The sequence below is a fragment of the Chrysemys picta genome, chromosome 1 (assembly GCF_011386835.1).
Source record: "Chrysemys picta bellii isolate R12L10 chromosome 1, ASM1138683v2, whole genome shotgun sequence".
NCBI lineage: Eukaryota > Metazoa > Chordata > Testudines > Emydidae > Chrysemys > Chrysemys picta.
In genome coordinates, this window is record NC_088791.1 from 210,092,889 (window position 1) to 210,116,255 (window position 23,367).

The 23,367-nt window shown below is 38.9% G+C and overlaps 1 protein-coding gene across 4 annotated transcripts in view; it reads right to left on the reverse strand.

Moving 5' to 3' along the window:
* Positions 1-23,367, reverse strand: part of IL1RAPL1 (interleukin 1 receptor accessory protein like 1) — a 1,133,236-nt gene that overhangs the window by 629,553 nt on the left and 480,316 nt on the right. For 2 of the 4 annotated variants that reach the window (XM_065591106.1, XM_065591101.1), the window contains exon 1: positions 3,620-4,327. The exons of the other annotated variants lie outside the window; for them this stretch is intronic. The gene's annotated coding sequence lies outside the window, so the exon portion shown is untranslated. Of the gene's footprint in view, positions 1-3,619; positions 4,328-23,367 lie in introns of those variants that run through there. 4 annotated transcript variants of the gene reach the window in all.

Here is a 23,367-nt window from a genome sequence, read left to right on the forward strand (position 1 = left end):
ATACCCCTCTCTCTCTCTCTGTCTGTCTAGTAATGAGTACAACACTCAGCACTATGAAATATGGGGAAAGGAGGCTAATGAACTATTAGAGATACAATCCTCTGGATGTAACAGAATATGGGTTACTCTTTTGTGGTACCAAAGGCACTTTTGGAATAGAGTGGGAGCTCAACCTAATTGCCCTACTTACATTTCTTTCTCAGCAGGTTCTAATGTCCAAAGTTGTGTGATAATTATTTTGAATCCATAATGGTTGTACTAAAATACCAGTTTTTAGTTAGTTTCTTTGCCAAATTCTTTGGGATCTCTTATAGTTATGAACATTTTTTTTATTAACCACATTCTATCTATTGTTGTCTGTATTATTATAGTGCATTTCTTAAATACTTTCCAGTTATCGTGCACTGGCAATGCCAAAGATTCATAAATGATTTCTGACAGTGACATAATAATGATGAAGAACAAAAAGCCTGGGTTTGTTTTTTAGTTGATTGAAAGGCAGATGTTTAGGGTGATTGGCATAGCACATACAATGCCAAGTTTTACTGAAAGTTTAAAAGGGAAGGAAGGGTTCTTGTCAGACAAAAATGACCTTGAACGCTGCCAACTCAACCAGACATTGTAAGCAAGGTATAATTTTCCTTTACTTTTTCACCTGAGTGCCTTTTGGAGACTGCATGTCAGTTTTAGAAAAGTTAAACCCTAAGTTGTGTCTAGCTTTTTTGCTTTGGCCAGTGTTCTCAAAATGTAGCAAAATATATACTTTTAACTTCTTTTATGAGTGTTCCCAGAGACATCATGACAGTCACTACCTCTGTGGCCTCACTTAGGACTGTCAAAATAATTGAGAAATGCCAGGTATTTAGTATAAATTAATTACTAATAATTGAGGACCAGATCCTGGTACCCTTATTCTCATTGGGTGGCTTCTTAGTCCTCAAACGGTCCCTCTTATTTCAATAGAACTGGTTTCAATGGAGTAAGCTACTATTCCATATGAATAAAGGGTATCAGAATGTGCGCCTGATTGTGCTAAAAATCAGGCACAGAAATGCTGATTAAGAAAACATGAGGCATATTATTTAACTGGTTAAAATAATTACATAATGTACTGATAGTCTACTCAAACTCACCTATCATTCTACAACTCCTTTCAAGAAAAGTGTTGCCCCGCATCATAAATTAGTGTTATACTGGCCTAAAATGTAGTCTCTTAGTGTAGCTATTTTTTTCTTTTTAATGCCTATTGAACATGTGTAGTGTCTGCCCTTAAAAAGTTGACACTTTGGCCTTAATAGATAAATATTGCTACCTCAGATTTTGCCTGTGTGTGTGTGTGTGTGCGCCTAATATAACAGGCAACAGTACAGTAGACATGGAGCTATTATTTAGTTGTCTACAAACGTCATCCTGCTACTTCTTGTGCACAAATAAACTGCTGCCTCTATGCAAGACTCCACTGAGTCACTGGGGTTCCACAGGGACACAGCTGTCTGGCTGCAAGCAATAAATTGCAGGACTGAAGATCTGTATCTTTTTTTTCAGACTGATCAGTGGTGAAGCAGGATTGCTGTAGACTACTGGCCGCATGGATTCCCTACTCCCAACCCTGACACAACCTTTATAGTCCTTAGGTCTCTCCCAAATACCTTGAAAACATGGTGGTTTAAAACACAGACCAGTCCTACAATCTGTGACACCAGGTCTGAGAAACTTTCTATTGCCTTTGAAAAAAACAGGACAAAGTTTTGCTCCTAAAATTAAATTTCCAAAAGGCTTCAAAATCAAAATTAAAATGTCACTTAAGTGTATTTTTCTTTTAAACACTATGGTATAATAAATGATTACTGTATTTTTTGGTTTGAATGTCTTGGAAATAAAATTATTTGTCCAGATTCCTCAATATGCTCCAGCTGCTTTTGCAACATTCCAGTGACATGAACCAGTTGGAATATTCTGCTGAGTTGAACGAATACTTTTTTTCTCCTCAATCTGTAAACAAGTGTCATATTCTCTAAATTAAGTTATTTATTAATATTCTGGATAAACGCCATTGTTTACTATGTATTATAGCTACAGTAAGGGATTAAAACAAGCAACACCTCACTTAATAGGAAGGTTGAGGACTAGACTCTTAATCATAATCCTGATTTTAGAAAGAGCAATTACTAAACATCAATAGCTTAGTTTGTCTAAAATGTGTGCCATCTGTCCCTTGCATGGGTACTAAACAATGCAAACTAATAGCTTTGACATCACTCCCGTACAACATGTGCTTCCTTTTACATAAAAAAATGGAATACTTTAATCAGAAAATCAAATTATTTACTGTCCGGTATCTGCAACATTATTTTCTGGCTCCATGACAATAATCCCTTCAGAAAATTAGCTAATAAAGAAACTTTTCTCCAGTCCATTAAATAATCTCTTTACTATGTTATGGATGATAAATGAGAAGTTTTGTTTTAGACACTTGTCAGGAAAGCATTTATTTATACTTTATCCAAGGGAAGAGTACTTTTAAAATGACAGTACAAACTGTCCATAACTTTGTTGAGCTTGCTTTTACCCTGAGAATGGACAAAAAACAGCAGCACATACTTTGTGTCAGGAGAACATGTGACCTCACCTTTTTGTAAACTATGGGTCAAATTCAGTCCACATTTTAATCATAGTGAAGGCTCCTATTGACATTGGTGGTGCAGAATTGTGCCCCAAAAGATCATATATTTTCTGTATATCGCTGAATGTTTCTGCATCACCTGCCCCACCTGTACATTGTAGAGGTTGGAGCACAGGGCAGAAATGAGAGAACAATTCTCTTCCCTCCCTCCCAACAAGATTTGATTTGACAAGCATATCCTCAGCTATGCTGCATGTAAATAATGTATTTTTAATTATAAAAAATATTATTATTTTTTTTTAATAGGAAGACTACATGGCTAGCACCCAAACAGAATACCAATCCTTCCTTATCCTCTAGGCCCCTATCAACAAACATTTTATTGCTACTCCATTTCCAACATAGCTTTTCACTTATCATTTTAACTGGATTGTGTGGTGCAAAATGAGTGACAAAGAAACATCACACATGACACTAATTCTAACTAACTTGTTTTAAAAGAAGGGATGGCCAGGCTGTTGCAACATGGAATGGCTGAAGGTGTGTAGTTTGTCTTTTGAGCAATGTAGGTAATTGAAGACCGGTCACCCATCTGATAACAGCCCACTTAATTAAATCTTTCCCATCAAAATACACAATTATAAATATTGAAGTTAGTCCATTTTTCACTGTTACTCCAAAATCAAGCTCAATCAGAAGAGAAGTCTAATGATAACTCCCCACTGTTCCCAACAAGCTCTGAGGCATGAAGGGTTTTGTTATTATTGTTCCTTTTCTTCCCAACCATCATTTTCTTATTTGTGACAGGACAGTCTGGACAGAGGATTAGAGCTTTATTCCAGCATTTACCATCCCTCCCCTTCTTATCTGTTATTGCTCTCTCTTCTATCTACTGTGACAAGCAAGGAAATTTGAACCCTTACTGTTACAGCTCAAGCTATACCTATTACAGCAAGTCACCAATTTAACCCTGACTAAACAATAAAGAAATTTTACCTGCTTCTGGCTACTTTTTTGTCAGGAGCTTTGGTGGAGTGGGACAAATAATCCAAAATGGAGGGCAGGGTTTTTATAAGGTCATGTCTTCCCACCAGGAAGGGTTATACTAATTAAGGGCACAACTGGGATCTATACATACACCATTAGCCCAGATTGCAGCCAGTCTAGATGGCTCTGGAGAAGGGAAATCCAATACCAATCAGGCTGCTTCTTTTTGGTTGGTGAAGGCTTTTTTTTTTTTTTTTTTTAAGTAGTCTGGTCATGTATGCAAAGCTATCATGAGCTGCAGGCACTCTGGATCTCTGAAAATCTGATCACTTTTATTTAGGTGGCTAAAGATAGATTTTAAGGATTTAGGTGTTCCTGTGCTGATTGTTGCAATGCCTATTTTTACACAGCTTGAAAATCACTGGAATCCACAAAGCCTCAGTTAGGCACCTGGGTTCCCCTATGCAATATAGGGGGAGAGATAGGCACCTTAGAAAGCGATTTACAAAGAAGCCAGCACTCTAGGCAAGGAGCTTCCTAAATTAGCCAGTGGGAGATGCTAATGAGAGCAGTGTGTCTTAAGCCCTGCCCGTCACTTAGAGTCTGGGCTGCAAGAAGGCACTTATCTCTGCTTGCAATGCTCAGTGGGGAGCCCCTCTCCTAGAGTCAGGCATTTCTTGTAAGAATGATTTAGGCATCTGACTTATTCCACACAAAATAGCCCAGGGGAGAGGCCCTCCCTTATATAATGTTTAGCCTGGTGATTGGATTACTCACTTAGAACACCAGAGATGCAGGTGTTCTAAATGAGTAATCTCTGCCTGATAAGAAGAAGCAATTTGAACAGGGCTCTAACACATCTCAGAAGAGTTACCTAACCACTGGACTACGGGACTCTTTTGATCTCTCTAATTGAAGCCATTACACTTTGTATTAAACAATTGGACTACAGAGAGAATAACTCTCTAGTTCAATGGGAAGGGCATGATCCTGCTCCTCCTCAAGGAGATGAAGGAATTGAACAGGAGCTCCTACATCTTGTGTGAGCACCCTAACTACTTAGGGTTACCATATTTTGAGTGTCCAAAAAGAGGACACTCCACGGGGCCCCCTGCCCCCAGCCCCGCCCATGCCCCCGCCCCAACTCCACCCCTTCCCCAAAGTCCCCGCCCCAACTCTGCCCCCTCCCCTGCTTCCCGCGAACATTTAATTCGTGAGAAGCCTGAAGCAGGCAGCAGGTAAGCTGGGGAGGATGGGAGGCGGAGGCGTGGCCCAGTCTGGCCCCTGCAACCGAGTGGCTCCCTACGGCTGCCGGCCCCGGCCCCAGCGTCTCCAGTCTGGCTTGGCTTCTGGGGTGCCGGCCCGGGCCCCGGCCCAGCGCCCCCGGGCCAGCCCCCGGCCCAGCACCCAGCGGCGCAGGCCCCTTCCTATTTTCCCGGACATGTTCGGCTTTTTGGGATTTCCTCCCCGGACGGGGATTTGAGGCCCAAAATCTATTTCATTTCGGGGGGGGGGAGGGAGCAGCATTGAAAGTATCTAAATGGTAGCAATTAAATCATGTGTCTTGTTTCAATAAAAGTGCATAATACCATGGCAAAGTCTGAGGCTATAGAGATGTTTTTGCATAACTCCTGCCATATGTAATATTTTAGTCATGTTTGCCCTCAGAAGACACTGCTGTGCTATTTCCCTTACCTTCTTTCTTAGTGAAGAAGGCTTTAAACTAGTTTCAAAGGGGCCAGGTGACAAAAGCCCACAGGTAAGCATAAAAAGGGGAACTTAACAAAGGGCTAGAACGTGTGTGGGGAACATGGAAATTTACAAAGGTGTCATAGGAGCAACAAGAGGGAAATCAGTGAGGAAATCTGCTCAACACCATACACAAATGCAAGGAGTATAGAGAAAAACAGGAAGAAATAGAAGTATTAATACATAAGTTAAATTATGACAATTGGAGTCTTGGTGGAATAAGTCTCATGAATGGAATGTTGGTATAGAGGAGCAGAGCTTGTTCAGGAAGGATGGGCATGATAAAAAGTGTTGCATTATACATCAAGATTATGTACACTTGTTCTGAGGTCTAGAAGGAGGTGAGAGGCAGGCTAGTTGAAAGTCTGTAGGTAAAGAAAAGGGGTAAAAAAAAACTGAAGTGATGTCATGTAGGGGTCTGCTATAGACCACCAACTCAGGAAGAGACATAGTTGAGGCATACCTAGACAAAAGAATATATGTGAGGCATATCACAAATAACAGAAGTATCAAAAGCACTATACCTGGTAGTAATGGGGGACTTTATCCAGATATCTGTTGAAAAAGTAATGTAGCAAAACACAAAATTTCCAAGGTCTTGGAAACTTTTTGTTTCAGAATGTGGAGGAAGTAAGCAGAGGTACAGACATTCTAGACTTGATTCTGACCAAAAGGGAGGAATTGGCAGCAAATCTAAAGATGGAAGGCAATTTGAGTGACAGTGACCATAAAATGGTAGATTTCATGATTCTAAGAAAAGGAAAAAGTGAGAACAGCAGAATAAGTACAGTGGTTTTCAAAAAAGCAGATTTTAACAAACTCAGAGAACTGGCAGATAAGGTCCCATGGGAAGAAAATCTAAGGGAAAAAGGCATTCATGAGATATGGCAGTTTCTCAAGGAGAAAATATTAATGGCACAACTGAAAACTATCCCGATGAGAAGGAAAGATAGGAAGAATAGTAATAGGACATTTATAGATCCATCAGGAGCTCTTTAATTATCTGAATACCCAAAAGGAATCTTACAAAAAGTGGGAACATGAACAAATTGCTAACACAGGGTACAAAAGAATAGCACATAGGGACAAAATCAGAAAGGCAAAGGCATAAAATGAGCATTGAACATAAAGGGCAATAATAATAGCTTCTTTAAATAGATTAGGAGCAAGAGAAAGGTGAAGGAAAGTGTAGGTCATCTACTTAGTGGAGAAGGAGAGCTAAAAGCTGATGACGTCAAGAAAGATGAGGTGTTTAATGCCTATTTTGCTTCAGTCTTCACTAAGAAGGTTAGTGGTGACTGGAACAGGGCAAACATAGTATCTATTTTTAAAAGAGGGAACAAAGAGGACCCAGGGAATTATAGACCAGGGAATTATAGACCAGTCAGCCAACTTCAATACTTAGAAAGATGCTGGAACAAATAATTAAACAATCAATTTGTAAGCACCTAGAGGATAATAGGGTTGGTTAGAAGAAATAGCCATCATGGATTTGTCAAAAACAAATAATGACAAATCAACCTAATTTCCTTCTTTGACATGGTTATTGGCCTAGTGTATAGGGGGAACAAATAGACATGCTAGGTCTTGATTTTAGTAAGGCTTTTGACACAGTCCCACATGACATTATCATAAGCAAACTAGTGAAATGTGGTCTAGGTAAAATTACTGTAGGGTGGGTGCACAACTGGTTGAAAAACCATATTCAAAGAATAGTTATCAATGGTCCCCTGTCAAACTAAGAGGGCATATCTAGTGGAGTCTTGCAGCGGTCAGTTCTGGGCCCAGAATTATTCAATATTTACATTAATGACTTGGATAATGGAAATTTGTAGACAACATGAAAGTGGGGGGTGTGGTAAGCACTTTAGAGGACAACATTAGCATTCAAAAGGAGAATTGGTCTGAATTCAACAAGATGAAATTCAGTAAAGATAAGTGCGGAGTACTATACTTAGGAAGGAAAAATCAAATGAAAACTATAAAATGGGGAATAACTGGCTAGGAGGTGGTACAGCTGAAGAGGTTCTGGGGGTTATAGCAGATCACAAATTGAATATGAGTCAACAGTATGATACAGTTGCATTTTGGGGTCTATTAGCAGGAGTGTTGCTTGTAAGTCAGGGGAGGTACTTATCCTGCTCTACTCAGCACTGCTCTACTCAGTTGGAGTACTTATCCAGTTGTGGGCATCACAATTTAGAAAAGATGTGAACAAATTGGAAGGAGTCCACAGGACAGCAACACAAATGATAAACAGTTTAGAAAACCTGACCTATGAGGAAAGGTTAAAAAATATGGCCATGTTTAGTCTTGAGAAAAAAAAACATAGAGGGGAACCTGATAGTTTTCAAATATGTTAATGGCTGTTAAAAAGAGAAGTGTGTGTGTGGGGGGGGAGATGCCAATTGTTCTCCATGTCCACTGAAGGAAAGACAAGAAGTAATGGGCTTAATCTGCAGCAAGGGAAATTTAGGTTAGATATTAGGAAAAACTGTCTGACTATAAGGGTAGTTAAGCTCTGGAATCAGCTGCTAAGTGAGGCGGTGGAATCCCCATCACTGGAGGTTTTTAAGAACAGGTTAGACAAATGTCTGTCAGGATGGTCTACAATACGTTTACTTGGTCCTTCCCTAGCACAGGGGTTGCTCTTGACTCCTCCAGATCCCTTCCAGCCATACATTTCTATGATTCTTTTATTTTGTAGACCAACCCACGGTGCAACAAGACTATTCCGTTTTGTTTTTTTAAAGAGAAACCTTCAGGCTTTATGCAAGATTAATGAAATTCCACATTCTAGAGAAAAGGTTTAAAAAAATAAATCAAAAACTACCCAACAACTTTGGTGAAGAGATCTGAGTGCATTTTTCATCCCCTTCAATATATCTAGGTCCTTGGTGCTCATGAGGGGATTATCTAGTAACCACCAAGAAAGAGACATTGTTCTGCTTTTGCTCTGCTTAATAAGGATCTATTTAACGAACGCCAATATGAGATTAAGAACTGCTGTAAATGAGGGCCAGAGGGAGGGAGTGAAAAGCGTTGAGCAGAGAATGTGTGGGTATTTGTTTTAATACACTAGAGCCAATTCTCAGCATGGAGCCTGCAAAGGCATTGCTTGTTGAAACACTGCCGAGATAGATACAGCACTTCAGACCAAGTCGGCTCCAGGAAAACAAAAACAATTATTTATTTGCCATGAGAGGTTATTGTGCACTTTCATTATTGAAATCTGAACAGTAAAAATAGAGTACAAGTAGTGATAAGAAAATTCACTATGTGTTATCAATTATAGGAGGCACAAACTTATGGTTGATACCTATGCCCTAAAATCAACAAAGAATGAGTTTTTTTCTAATATGTGGTTCCTCCCCAAAACACACACACACACACACACACACACACACACACACACACACACACACACACACACAAAACACTACCTTCTTTTTTCCTTCTGTAGATTGTGGTGCCTACATTTTTTTTCAGTTTAGTATGTGTCATTTTGTGCAGAACCTGAGCAGGACCAGATTTAGGCATAGACTCTGTGCATAAGTCCCCAGCTCCTGGAGTCATGTGATTACATCCATCTTGGCTTTCAAGGGACAGTGGAATAATAACCATTAAAATAAATTTCTAGCCCTCATGGTTTCAAAGAAAATATGAAAAAAACTTTAAAGCATAACTCACATGTAACCAATGCAGAATACATCTTCCTGAGTCTGCAGGCAGCCTGATACAAATGGGTCTGAAAAATATATATCCTTCTCTGTACATCTCCAAGACACACTGCTCTGGGAGACTAATGCCATCCCAACAGAGAACGGTGCATAGCTATTGAAGAAGAATGAGATGGACCTGGATCATTCACCCAAGCAGATACATCCCAGCAACTGAGGTAAGTAGTGTGGGCTCTCTATGCTCCTTAAGAGAGGAGGGGCCCCTCATGCTACTTCCAAGGAAAGAAGGCGTCTCTCCATCACAATGCATGACTATCTGGGCATGTAGGATATCCCCTGATACTGCTACTCTAAGTGGGAGATGGGGTCATCAGGGCAGAGCCAGGGAGGGCCTCCATATTGTTGTATCTAGGGCCCCAGTTTGCTTTAATCTGGCCCTGAATTTATGCCCGTACAGTGTAACATAAAAGATACTGTTTACTTTAAAAACGGACAAGCATTATAGATACATATGCACTATATAACATACAGCTTTGAGAATAGTGGTTGATTTTTTTTCTCCATTACATGTGAAATGTTATTGTTTGCAATTCATACGTTAATTTTCGTTAAGCCTACGAGTAAAACATTATAGGATGAATTCTCAAAAGTGGATTAATTGTTCAATTTTGCTGGTGTGAATAATTTGTGCACGCAATCAGCATTGCACATAAACGTCAGCAACTCAGTTTGCACCAATAAGCTTTACATGCAAATCATTACAGATATAAGTTTGGAGGCCAGCTCGGAAGCCCATTTTACCATATATAATTTAAATTGTCCGTTTCTCTTTATGAGCCAAAGCATGTCAACTTCTCCAGAGTACGGCATGACCAAAATACAACAGAACATGCACAATTTTATCTCCCAGTGATTTCTCTGATTTCTTTGCAAAGTCCTTTTACTGAGACTTTGTATGAGGCGGTAGAATTTTACCCTAAGCTGTTAGAAATCTAAAATTTTAAGGGAGGTTTGAATTTTTAAAGGTACATTCACGTAATAGATGTGCCCCAGCTTACTTTTCATACTTTGGAGGCATTTCCTTTTTACTTTGTACTTTGGAGGTATTTCCTTTTTAGTGTCTCCATGCATACTTATTATGTTTGCAAACAGTAATCTGCTTATAATGCCTGTATTTATCTGCAGACACAGAACATGCAGAATTAACAATAAAGAAAACTATGACAGATTGAGAAGGATAAACAGTATTTGACAATTCAATGGCAAAAGTCAATGGACCTCAGTTTATATGCCAGACACCACGTACGTTTACACTGGAGCTGAAGTAAAAAAAAGCATATGGACACACGGCAGATAAATTAGGCCTGCCAACATCTACAAAGACAGCAAATTAGAGGGGATTTTTCCACACAGCCAAATGCCAGTCTTTCAGTGCAATCCCGTCTGAATTGAAACCGATCACACAGAAATCCATGATGTGATTAAAAACAAACATATTTAAATATGATACTTCATAGAAAACAGAGCCCTCAGACAAAAAAAGTCCTCACTAACAATACCCTAATGAATGGATAATTGAATCTACTTCAGCACAGAGAGCCTGCTATCTCTCTCCCTTTCTTTTCCCCATGATCAGCTGGAGCAGAATAATACCTGGCTGAATGTACAGCCTTCCTTTTCTAGGCAAGGAAAAATGTATACTACCTGACAGAACACCAGCTTCCCTAATGCCAACCTTCAATTTAATTATAAAAGGAGAAGGGATGCTGAAAAGACTGATGTGTCAGTAACCATCAAGATCATTAAATCCAATCCCTAAGAACAAAATGTTGAGTCATTTTCAGAAGCCCATAAATGGAATGGCTCCCGGCCTCTATCAAACTCATTTTGAATAAGTGCCAAGTCAAGCTCTGCTTATCAAGTACAGCAATCTGCTTGCATCAAAATTAAAGATGCAGAAAAGTGTTTGCGCCTCTGGTGAAGAAAAAGGCTGCAGCGCTGTAGCTTGTGAGATGACAGTCATTATGCAGGTAGTCTCAATCTTCATACCAGGCTTGAATGAACTCATTAGGTTGTGCAGCTCCCAAGTGCACAGCTTTTTGATTTCTAGATCCACTGACAAATCCACATAGACCCTCCAAAATCCAAATGAAGAAAATAAAGTACTTTAAAATGGTATTACTCCTGATTTATATGAGAAAACTTCTCACACCATGGTAAGAACTTATACAAAGAGCAGCCAAAGGAAACCATTTGCAATGCACAATGAGTTTCACTGACAAAACTCTGGAACTATGCTACATATTCTTGAGCACAATCTACTGGCACCTTATCTGTTAACTATTTACACACACACACGCTCATCCTCCTCATTTACAGAGAATTGTAGAAGCATCAGACCTACATCATCTAGTAAAATGTTAAGAATTGTGTTTTTGTTAAAAAAAATAGACTATGGCAGTAAATGTTCTAAATGTGCTCAAATGTTGGCACAAATAATAATATTTGTATCTTTGCAGGTAATGCAAAATGAGGATACTAATCCATATATACTAATCTCGTAAAAATGAAGGGAAAGTCGATACATTTTTGTCACCAATAAGATCTGTAAATGGTGTGTGTTTATCTGTAAATGGCATGTGATAATATACTGATCCAGCATCTCTAGACAACTGGCACCTACAACTAAGAAAATTACAGTTTCTACAATCTTATAAATAGCAGTAGAATTCTGTGTAATCACCCTTATTAACTGCTAAAATGTGGCTAGAAGATTGAATTACATAGCAATTCTTAACAAATCTCAAAATGTGAGATAGCATGGGGTATTCTCGCTAAAACAATAGCTATGACATTATGAAATTGTATATAATTTGACAAATATTCAATTTTTGATCTTTATGACAAATATTAACATTCTGAAGCTAGTTTCAGCAAAAAATCTCACCGTCTATAACTTTTTAAACAACTTTCTTACTGAACACACAATATCGACACAACAATAATCTAAGAAGCTACCTTTACAAGTATTGAAGGATTTATCTAAGACATGGTATACTATCAGTTCTAGAACTTATAGAGTATGTCTAAAGAAATTTCTGGCTCATGCTCAAAATGAAAACATCGTAATATGCAAATCATTTATTTTCTTAAAAAAGAAATGAAGATGTGATTAGAACTACATGCTTCATTCATACATGAAACACTTGATGTTTTCAATCCTGCCTACAACTCTACTTGCCTTTCCTTCTACACCCCCACCCATCCCCTGTCCTTTTTTCATCGTACTCCTGAAGCCAGGAAAGCCTAATCAATATTTGGCAGGTCCTCTCCCTCCTCTCCTTCATATCACTTTTTCCTTTTGTAAAACCCACTAATTCTATGAAACATACTAGCAATAACATCCCCACAGTATTTTCTGGTTGTTCACAGTACATCTAGGCTGCAAACACTTTGGTGTAAGGATTTTGTTTTGCATTGTTTTCTTTAGCATATTATACTTATTTTAAGTGCCATGTAAAATTACAGTGGTAGATATCTACATATGTAATTCATCCAAAAAATAGTAAATTATCCAGTTATTTCTGTTTAGAAGCTGTTTTTCAAATATCTAAATATTGTATTTACTTTTTCAAATTTGCATACTAAGTATTGTTTCATATTCATGGTTATTTTACTTTGCAATATTTCGGTATGTTAAACAAAAATATTAAACACTATAGTACAGGAATTTGGAGATACGTACCAAATTGTTCCATAAGTGCTATATGAAAAAGAACTGGGAGGACACGTGACTAAACATCCTACTATAAATTTTGAAATTTCCCTTTCAAACTCTTTTACAGGCAATGTCTGTTTGGTAATACAAATAGGGTCCTGCTCTATGAACTATAACAATAATAATATAACGATAGTAGCCAGAGCCCTCTGACACCATTCACTAGGGTTCTGAGAGTCAGAGATGAGGACACAAGGGACTAGTAAGGCCAATGGGAAGGCTTCTGCATGGGATGATGTGGACAAGCAGTTTGCTGGGCCAAGAATGAGTCAGGGCTGCTCAGTCCCTCAGTGAGAGGGGGCAGCAGGACTCAGAGACAAAGAAACTAGGTTTAGTTTCAGTTTTGAATTCAGGAGATGAGAGATAAGCAGAACATCTTAGGGCATCTGTGATTAATTTCCACTCCCCAAAAAGAGTCTTCCAACTGCTGTAGTATCTAGTGCCTGGGTCAGGCAGTTCCAATCCTGCAGAAACCAGGGTCCAAACCAGGAAGAGATCTGACCTGGCACTGTGTATTGAGAACCAGCTGAGACCTCTACAGCACTGCAGACCAGGGAGACAGAAAAGGCCCCTGTCCCATCTAGGGGCAAAGACAGGCTTTATTTATTTATTTATTTAAGCTACTCATCATTCACAGTGCTGAAGTATTCACTTCCAGCCACCTTCCTGGGAAGTTTCTGAGTGTTGGGAGGTGGGAAATTTGCTGATGTGTTAGCATTCATAGTTACCCCTACCCCTTTCCTTCTCCAGATCCTATTTTCTTGCTCCTGCTATTTCCTTGCTGGGGTTTGTATTGATATACTTCACTGTTTCTTGACTATGCCTTGCAGCAGTGGTAGCATTATTCATTTTCTCAAGTGACAGCACTCTTGTGTTTCTGGCACAGTGAGGAGTCACTAGATGTCACAAAAAAGAACCCAGGATCCAATCAATGTAAGGAGAGGGGAGAACCCACTCCAAGTAGCAAACACCAAGGAGGAGGCTTGATACACACCTCTGGGAAGGGGCTACATCAATATAATAGATTCACAGCATTTAGGCCAGAAGGGGCTGTTAGATCATTTAATCTGACCTTTGTGTATCACAGGTCATTAAATTTCACCAATTTACCCCTATATTGAGCCCAATAACTTGTGTTGAAGAAGGCATAATTTGTTTTTTGAATAAAGCATATCTTCCAGTAAGGCACCAATCTTGGTTTGAAGACATCAAGAACATAAGAGGAAAAGAAAAGAAGATTGGCTGTACTAGGTCAGACCAATGGTCCATCTAGCCAAGTATCCTGTCTTCCAACAGTGGCCAGTCCCAGATGCTTCAGAGAGAATAAACAGACCAGGGGGCTCATCCAGTGATCCATCCCCTGTCACCCAGTCCCAGCATCTGGTAGACAGAGGTTTAGGGACACCCAGAGCATGGGGTTGAATCCCTGACCATCTTGGCTAATAGATCCATTCATGGAGGAGACAGCCATCAATGGCTAATTCTTTTTGGAACCAGGTTATAGTTTTTTGTCTTCACAATGTCCCCTGGCAATGAGTTCCGCAAGTTGACTACGCATTATGTGAAGAAACTAGTGTGAAGAGATGGAGAATCCACCAGTGTCTTTAATAGTTTGTTCCAATGGTTAATTACATCTCTGTTAAAAATGGGTGCCATATTTTTAATACAAATTTATATGATTTCAGCTTCCAACTTTGACAAGGTCCTTCACCAAAGGCTCTTACACAGAGTAAGCTGCCACAGGATAAGAGGGAAGGTGCTCTCATGGATTGGTAATTGGTTAAAAGATAGGAAACAAAGGGTAGGTATAAATGGTCAGATTTCAGAATAGTGGTGTCCCCCAGGGGTCTGTTCTGGGACCAGTCCTATTCAACATATTCATAAATGATTTGGAAAAAGGGGTAAACAGTGAGGTGGCAAAATTTGCAGATGATACAAAATTACTAAAGATAGTTAAGACCCAGGCAGACTGCAAAGAGCTACAAAAGGATCTCTCAAAACTGGGTGACGGGGCAACAAAATGGGAGATGACATTTAATGTTGATAAATGCAAAGGAATGCACATTGGAAAGCATAATCCCAACTATTCATATAAAATGATGGGGTCTAAATTAACTGTTACCACTCAAGAAAGAGATTTTGGAGTCATTGTGGATAGTTCTCTGAAAACATCCACTCAACGTGCAGTGGCACTCGAAAAAACAAAAAGAATGCTAGAAATAATTAAGAAAGGGATAGATAATAGGACAGAAAATATCATGTTGCCTCTATATAAGTCCATGGTATGCCCACATCTTGAATACTGTGTGCAGATGTGGTTGCCCCATCTCAAAAAATATATATTGGAATTGGAAAAGGTCCAGAAAAGGGCAATAAAAATGATTAGGGGTATGGAACGGCTTCCGTATGAGGAGAGGTTAATAATATTAGGACTTTCCATCTTGGAAAAGAGACGGCTAAGGGGAGATATGATTGAGGTCTATAAAATCATCACTGGTGTAGAGAAAGTAGATCAGGAAGTGTTGTTTACTACTTCTCAAAACAAAAGAACTAGGGGTCACCAAATGAAATTAATTTGCAGCAGGTTTAAAACAAATAAATGCCAAACAGATTGAGCTCTTTAAAGATCTTCAATCTAAGGCTATTTCTCCCATCCCTCACATTATTTTTGTGGCTTTTTTTCTGCACTCTCTCCTATTTTTCAACATACCTTTTAAAATGTGAACACCAGAAGCAGAGACAGTATTCCAGTACCAGTCTCACAAATGTCATATACAGAGGTAAAAAATCACCTGCCTATTTCTATTCACTACATCCCTGTTTATACATCCAAGGAGTACACTAGCCGTTTTTTTTCTAAAGCATTGCACTGGGAATTTATATTGAATTGCTTATCCACAGGCCCTTCGTTTTTACTTTTTATTTTGATTAAAATTTCCTGGAATTTATCAGTTTTACAATTTAAAAAAAAAGTGAAAAAATAGAGAAAAATAAAAGTATTGAAAGTAAAAGCAGTTTAATGTGTGGTTTACTTCATGGACTGCACATTACTAGTATGTACACATATGCATGTACACATGTGGGTGTGTATCTTCCTCTACATTGCTCTACTTAAACAGACATTTACATATAGTCTAATTTATTATTACCACAAGAAACATATTTGATTTACTCAACAATAAGTATTTGCATGTACATGAGTGGTCCAAAATTCCTGTGAAAAACCCCCAAATAATAGCTTTTGCAAAACACTGGGATTTTTTTAGTAAAACAAAATTAAACTGAAAACCACAAAGGCTGAAAACAAAGGACCTTACTTATTCACAATGACCTCTAAATGCTACTACATAATCTATAGTGAAATCCTGGCCCCTGAATTGTGAATTCAATGGCAACTTAGCCATTAACCTCAATGGGACTGTACAGGAGTCAAATGGTTAAGGAGTAAAGTGATTAACACCCTGATCCTACAAAGAGTTATGCACATGCTTAACTTCATCCACTGCAAAAAGTGAATGGGACTATGCACTGCATAAAGTTAAACACATCAGTAAATATATATTGCAGGATCAGTAAACCGCTTCATTTTCAGTTTAAACCTATTTTTACCTAAAAAATCCTGGGTTTTCAAAAAGTATTTTTTTTTCTGATTTTCACCCTACTTTTGTATTCTTCTCATATATAACAAATACTTTGTTTTATTAGGAAAATTCAATACATTGCATGAGATATATGTATTATGATATGTATATGCAATGCTGCCTGTTGAAGTAAGGCTGTGTATTAGTCTAGAAGATACACACAATAAACAAACAGGTACGTATGCAGGCTCTGAAGTGCGTGTACATCTGCACATACTGATAAATCTTACGCCCATCATGTACACATGTCAAGCTATCAGCAGATAACAGGTTAAAGATCTGAAACACTAAAATGGGAAGAAAATGAAAATCTATCAGAATACGTTTCAGAACACAAGGAAGAAAAGGATGACGTTGAGTGTATGTGCTCCAAATGTTATGGCCCCGTTATTAAATGTAAATATTTATAGGCTAATAGTTCTAAATCTACAACAGTAAACTGTTTATTCACATGAAAAGTTTTACCTGGGGATTAGAGAGATATTGTTTTTTTAATCTTAGCAGTGTCATTGTGTTCTGAGTTCTGTTTTAGTACTGCAGCAAACCACATTGAATTCCATTCATCAAAGCATTAATCTCCTGAATACATTTTTCCTCTGTCCTTCTGTCCACCAAAATAAACCCTGATATTTATCCAGAAAAAATTATCAATAGTTCTTTGCACTGATTTTTTACCTGCTTTTGTTGTTGTAGTAATAAACACCAATAACTTCCCAGGAAAAAATAAATAAAATAAACACCGAAAACAAAGGGCCCTAAGGATCAGGAATTTAGGATGGATCAGGATACCTTCATCACTAGCCATTTAAAATTATGCCTTGAATGGAATATGAATTCCAGTGAATAATATTGAGTTCCAGTATTAAAAGATTTTCTAAAGCTACTGTATTTTCTGGCGTATAAGACTACTTTTTAACCCAGGAAAATCTTCTCAAAAGTCAGGGGTCGTCTTATACGCCGGGTGTCGTCTTATAGGGCGGGTGCTGAAACTTCCGAGCCGGACTGGAGAATCTGCGGTCGCCGCATATGGTGGGGGGAGCTCAAAAACGGCCGCGGCCGTATCCCCGCCCGATGACGAGGTGAAGGGGGTGCCTCACCGGGAAGGTGTAAGTGAAGGGTGGAGCAAGCTGCAGGCGTCCGGGACGCCCGGGGTATGGAAAAAAGAGATAGAGCGGCGCTGTGCCCAGAAAAACACGCCTCTTTCACCCGTCTGGCCTGCCCTTGTATCCTATTACCGTACCTCCTTCTCTGCCTCTCAGATCTCGCTCCTGAGGACTGCAGTGAAGCGGCGCAGGCGCGCATGTGCGAGATCTGAGAGGCAGAGAAGGAGGTAATAGGATACAAGGGCGGGCCAGACGGGTGAAAGAGGCGTGTTTGTGCTACCGCTCTGATAGTCTTGGAGACAGGGAGGGCTGGGCAGGCAGGGAGAGCTGACCAATCCAAGCAGGCTTTGTATACAACAACCAGCCAATCGCTGGTAAGGTACATCGCTTGCCGTGATTGGCTGGTTGTTGTATACTGGGTACCACATACAGTACAGCACCAGTATCTGTACCTGTTCATACAGTATAGCACCAGTACATACAGTACAGTATACAAATGTCCAACAGTCAAAACCCCATCATGGCTCCACCAGCAAGAAGAAAGAAATATGAAGCTAGTTTCAAACTTAAAGTTGTAAACTTTGCCATGGAACATAATAACTGCGCTGCTGCAAGACAATATGGAGTAACAGAAAAGATGGTTCGGGACTGGAAAGCAAATGAAAAAGCATTAAAGAGTATGCCGAGGGGTAAGTGTGCATTAAGAAGAGGCACTCCACATTGGCCAGAACTCGAAAAACATGTAGCAGACATGGTGAATGAGCATCGCCAAAACGGTTATGTAGTGACACGAAATAAAATACATTTGTTTGCACTTCAGTGGGCCAAATCTAACCCAGATCACAGCAACAGATTTAAGGCCACTGTATCCTGGTGTACTAGATTCATGGGAAGGCATAATATGGTACTGAGGCAAAAGATGAAAATTGCCCCAAAATTACCTGCAGATCTTGATAGCAAAGTAAATAGTTTCCATCCATACGTAATACAACAGCGCACTAAACATGGCTATGCGTTAAGTAGTACTGGAAATATGGATGAAACTCCAATGAATTTTGATATGGTTGGAAATAAAACTGTCCATCAAAAAGGTGAAAAAACAATTTTAATTAAAACAACAGGACATGAGAAGTCCAGTTTTACAGTGGTACTAGGATGCACAGCTGATGGCGCCAAACTGAGACCAATGATTATTTTTAAAAGAAAAACAATGCCGAAATTCAAGTTCCCTGTTGGTTGTTTTGTACATGTGAATGAAAAAGGCTGGATGGATGAAGAAGGGGTAAAGCTATGGCTTGATAATGTATGGAGCAGGCGACCAGGTGGACTTATTCAAAAATGTAGTCTACTGGTGTGGGATATGTTCAGGGCTCATTTAACTCCCAGCACCAAGCAAATGCTTGCAAGACTAAACATAGATGCGGCAGTTATTCCTGCAGGGTTGACATCGTTGGTACAGCCACTGGATGTGTGCCTAAACAAGCCATTTAAAGATCGCATTCAAGAACAGTGGAATGAATGGGTGGTTAGCGGCGAAAAGTCATTCACAAAAGGAGGAAACATGCGTGCTCCACAGTTGGATGTTTTGTGCAAGTTTGTCATAAAAGCCTGGAATGATATTGATGCAGAAACAGTAATCAAGTCTTTCAAGAAGTGTGGCATATCAAATTCATTAGATGGTATGGAGGATGACTACTTGTGGCAAGATGAAAAGGAAGCCGAAGCTGAGACCACACCATCTGATACGGAATTCGATCCATACGATGACTGCCTTACAAATGTATCACAAGATGTCATTGATGTACTTATGATATCAGATGATGAACAGGAGGATTTTGAAGGCTTTTAAAGGGAAACTGTCACGCCAGCAAAACCTGTAAAAATACCGTAGCTTGCAGTTATGATGGGCGTTGCTAACTCGCCAGGGACTTGCCCGGCACTTGCTCTCTCTCTCTTGTTTGTTATCTTCCTCCTATCATCATCAGTTCCAGTTTGGTTGACAGCTTAGAAAACAAACAGCATGGCAGCTCCCATGGGTTTATTGTCTTATCCTTCCTTTCAGCTTTAGAGAATTAGGAAAAGTTTAATCCACTTGCACTGTTTTATGTTTACATGTTTGATGACAAACAGCCTTATGTTTATAAGTGACAGTTTTCCTGCTAAGTACCTGCATGTCATAAGCATTTGAATTAAAATTACCATATGAAATCAAATCTGATGTTTTTTTAATTTTTTTTTGGTGTGCGTTGGAAGAGGGGTAGTCTTATACGGCGAGTATATCCCAAACTCTATATTTTAACTGGAAAAGTTGGGGGTCGTCTTATACGCCCAGTCGTCTTATACGCCGGAAAATACGGTAGTCAAAATTTTCTAATAAAATATTTTCCATATGAAAATGTGGTTTAGTAAAAATCAAAATTTCCTGTAAAGAAAATGTCAATTTCAATTATATGTTTTGATTATATGATTAGGAAAATCAAAATGAAAAAGTTATTGAAATTGTCATTTTGAAATGACATGTGAGAACAAACATTTTAACTTTCTTTTTTTAAAAAAGCTACAACACTTTTTGACCATTTCCAGTTGAAAAAAGTAAAACCAACCAATCACTAACAAAAAAAGTGAAAAAAAATGTTTTATTCACTTGTTTTCTCACTTTTTATATGTTTTCCAACTTTTCCTAGTAGAAAAAAAGGGGGATTTAAAAAAAAAAAAAAAAAGAAGGAAGAAAACAGAGGGGAAATTCTGCAAATCCCCAGTCCACAATGGACAACTGTAAATTAAGAACACGATAAAGGCTCATTTGAATCTCATTCAAATCTCATTTGAATAAGAGTTCATGTACAGCAAACGCTTTTATTGTGCCCCATGTTATAACCAAATAAATGACCAACAAAATCATTTTCAGCTTTGACACATCGGTAAACAAAAAGATGTGTCATGCTGGAATCTAGATTGCCACATCTACTATACCCTCATATGCCATATGAAAAAATAACATGAAGTCACTAGCCATCAGAGAAACTAATGAATAGTTTGAAAGGTCACTACTACTCTATTGAATAAGCTGATATACAGTGAGGCCTGATGGGGTGACAGTTTAAGGGCACCAGGAATTTTAGTGGGGATAGCCCCACCAATTGAATAGTGTTGATTTTGTTACAGCTGCATTTAAAAACAAACAGGGGTTCTCAACCAATGAACTAAACTTAAGGGGGGAGGGGAGGAGGGAGATTTAATCAGAGGTCACAACCATCCTCATTTTTCTCCTTTTCTTAGACTTTCAATACAAAAAATCAAAACAATTATGTTCCTATCACTTATGGTTGCAGAGAGAACCTCAGAAACATGAAGCAAACAACCAATAGAGTGATGTATTAGGCGTGCTAGTGATAATGTAAGATTCAGGCCTATATTTTCACCTGAGATAGAATTTTAGGTCTTCTTTGTCTAGTTGATTCTTGATACACATATTCTTACTAATATGTGTGAACAACGGACAAAGACACTGTGTATGTTGCTTCTGCCTAGCCAGGTGGGTTTGTTAGTATAATGGGAACAGATAAGAATAGTTAAAGTGTTACTGGGCATGGTGGGAGTATAATATACGAACACACACTTTAAGACAGCATCAACTCCTATCTCAAGGCAAGGTCAAGCAACCTCTTGGGAGGGGCAAGGGGTGATTGGGTGGAAGGTATAAAACACTAAAAGCCCAAATAAATGCCGGTCCCTGACCATAGTACAACATCACTACTTACCCCTCCCATGGGATACAAAAGAGGTGGCACAAAGACTCCAGAGTCACGCACCCGCCCCAAATGGAACATGACCACAAATTGTAAGGGGTGGGACCAAGGGCGTGCATTTCAGGTATAATTATGCCTGCTAAGGAAGGGAGAGAACAGGACCCTGGGAAACCAGTCTCTGCAGTCTCAGAGTTATGGACATGGTTGCTGAAAACTAACCCCAATAAACATCACATTGCCTGCACCTTGGACTTCTGGTCTTCTGCCTTCTGTCTGTGTGACAAGAACCAGGAGAGAAGGTTAAGGGAAAGCCCTCTAACATGATGCCTGCCTGAGTTTTCAGAGAGAGTGAAACAATAACTCTAAGAGGTATCAAATTATGTTATCCATGTTAATAAAGCCATGTCGAATATACAGTGTGTGGGCATATGATTTGTTATTTTTCCAATATGCTGTGGAATTTAGTATTCCTCGCCAAATAATGTGTCATTTTGCTGCAGCCAGGTACCAAACTGTTTTATCTCCCTGCCCTGCTGGGACTTGCCTCTCCGGCTTTCTTCATGAAGAGCCATGACCACTCTGCCCATCATATTGCTAAATGGGCAGGGGGAGGTGGAGGGAGACTATTGGGGCAATTTCACTATAGGAAAGATGCTCCTGTTATGCAAAAGACTGAGACTTTTTAAAAATAATGATAAATTCCCCCAAACAGATAGGTGCTTTTTTGAAACTGAAAATGTAGTCCCTGGCCCTGGTCATATGACCTGGTCACGGCTCCAAAACCAAACACACTAGTCACACAAGAGGGGACAATTCTATTTACCACTAAGTTAAGCAACATCTCATTGTAGGATCAATGATGCAAAATAAGCTTAATGTCACAAGTTGAATCACTGACTATTTTATGGATAAAATTCTTAGCATCAGTGTCAACATTATTGTGGATGTTCTCCTCTCCCTGAACAAAATTGCTTTGTAAAAACTCCCTAAGAACTCCCTTATACTCCAAAGATGAACCACTGCTAATTTATCTGCAGTACACACTGCATGTTCTCTGTTTGCATTGTGAAAGGGCTCCATTAGAGACAGTCTACTGCATAAGTAAGAAATATTTTCTCTGCTCCACACATTTTTGTCCTTACTTTTACATTCTCTGTCTTTAATTAAATATGTCATAGACTTATGAACCCAACAAAGTGGGAATATTAAAATAAAACAAAATAGTGAGTTTGTTTGCCCTGTGGATTTTCCCTGAGCTTACCTCAGTCTATTAAAAATTCAACAGCATTGTTATTTGTCTTTTGCCATATGGCCTTTCTCACCATTTCAACAGGGGGAATCTCTCTCCAGATTTTCAAGACTGTGTAATGTGCACTCTTTGAACTGCTGCAAAAATGAGGTTGACTTCCTGTTTTAAGTACCAAAACTCAATAAATGCTTCAAAGTGTGTCAAAATAAGAGACTGGAGTGGTTCTAAATTAAGAAAGTCAAAAGTGGGGAAATTCCCACAAAATACCAGACATTTGGTGTGGGGACAGGGTTCAATCTTAGAGTAGGAGAGACTTGCACAGAAAGGTGAAAAGTAGGGCTTCTAGTTGAAGAAGGAAGCAAGAATAGGTGTTTCTCAGTCAAAGATGGGGAGGGATTTACTGGAATAATTTTGTAATCTGCATATTAGAGATCCAGGTTCCAAAACAGGATTCTGACTGAACAGTATAATATGTGTGCCAAGTAGTACCAATAGCCAAGTAGTACCAATAACTACCCTACTCTAATATATTTCACTACTTAATTTGCTCACTTCATTCTTAATTCATTTTATTGTACTTAGAAGTAGGTATTGGGTAAGGGTCTTAGGACAGTGCATAACTGCAATACCTGGGCTAGAATACTACAATATTTATGCACGTTGGGAAGAATTATGCAATGACATTGTGCTCTTGACATTCTTGCTGTTGTCCAAATCAAAAGATCTTGTTTTAACATTGGTTTGCATTTATTTTACTTTCAAGTATCTTCTTTTCAATCTACATGGAGAGTTAGATGAAGTCTGAGTC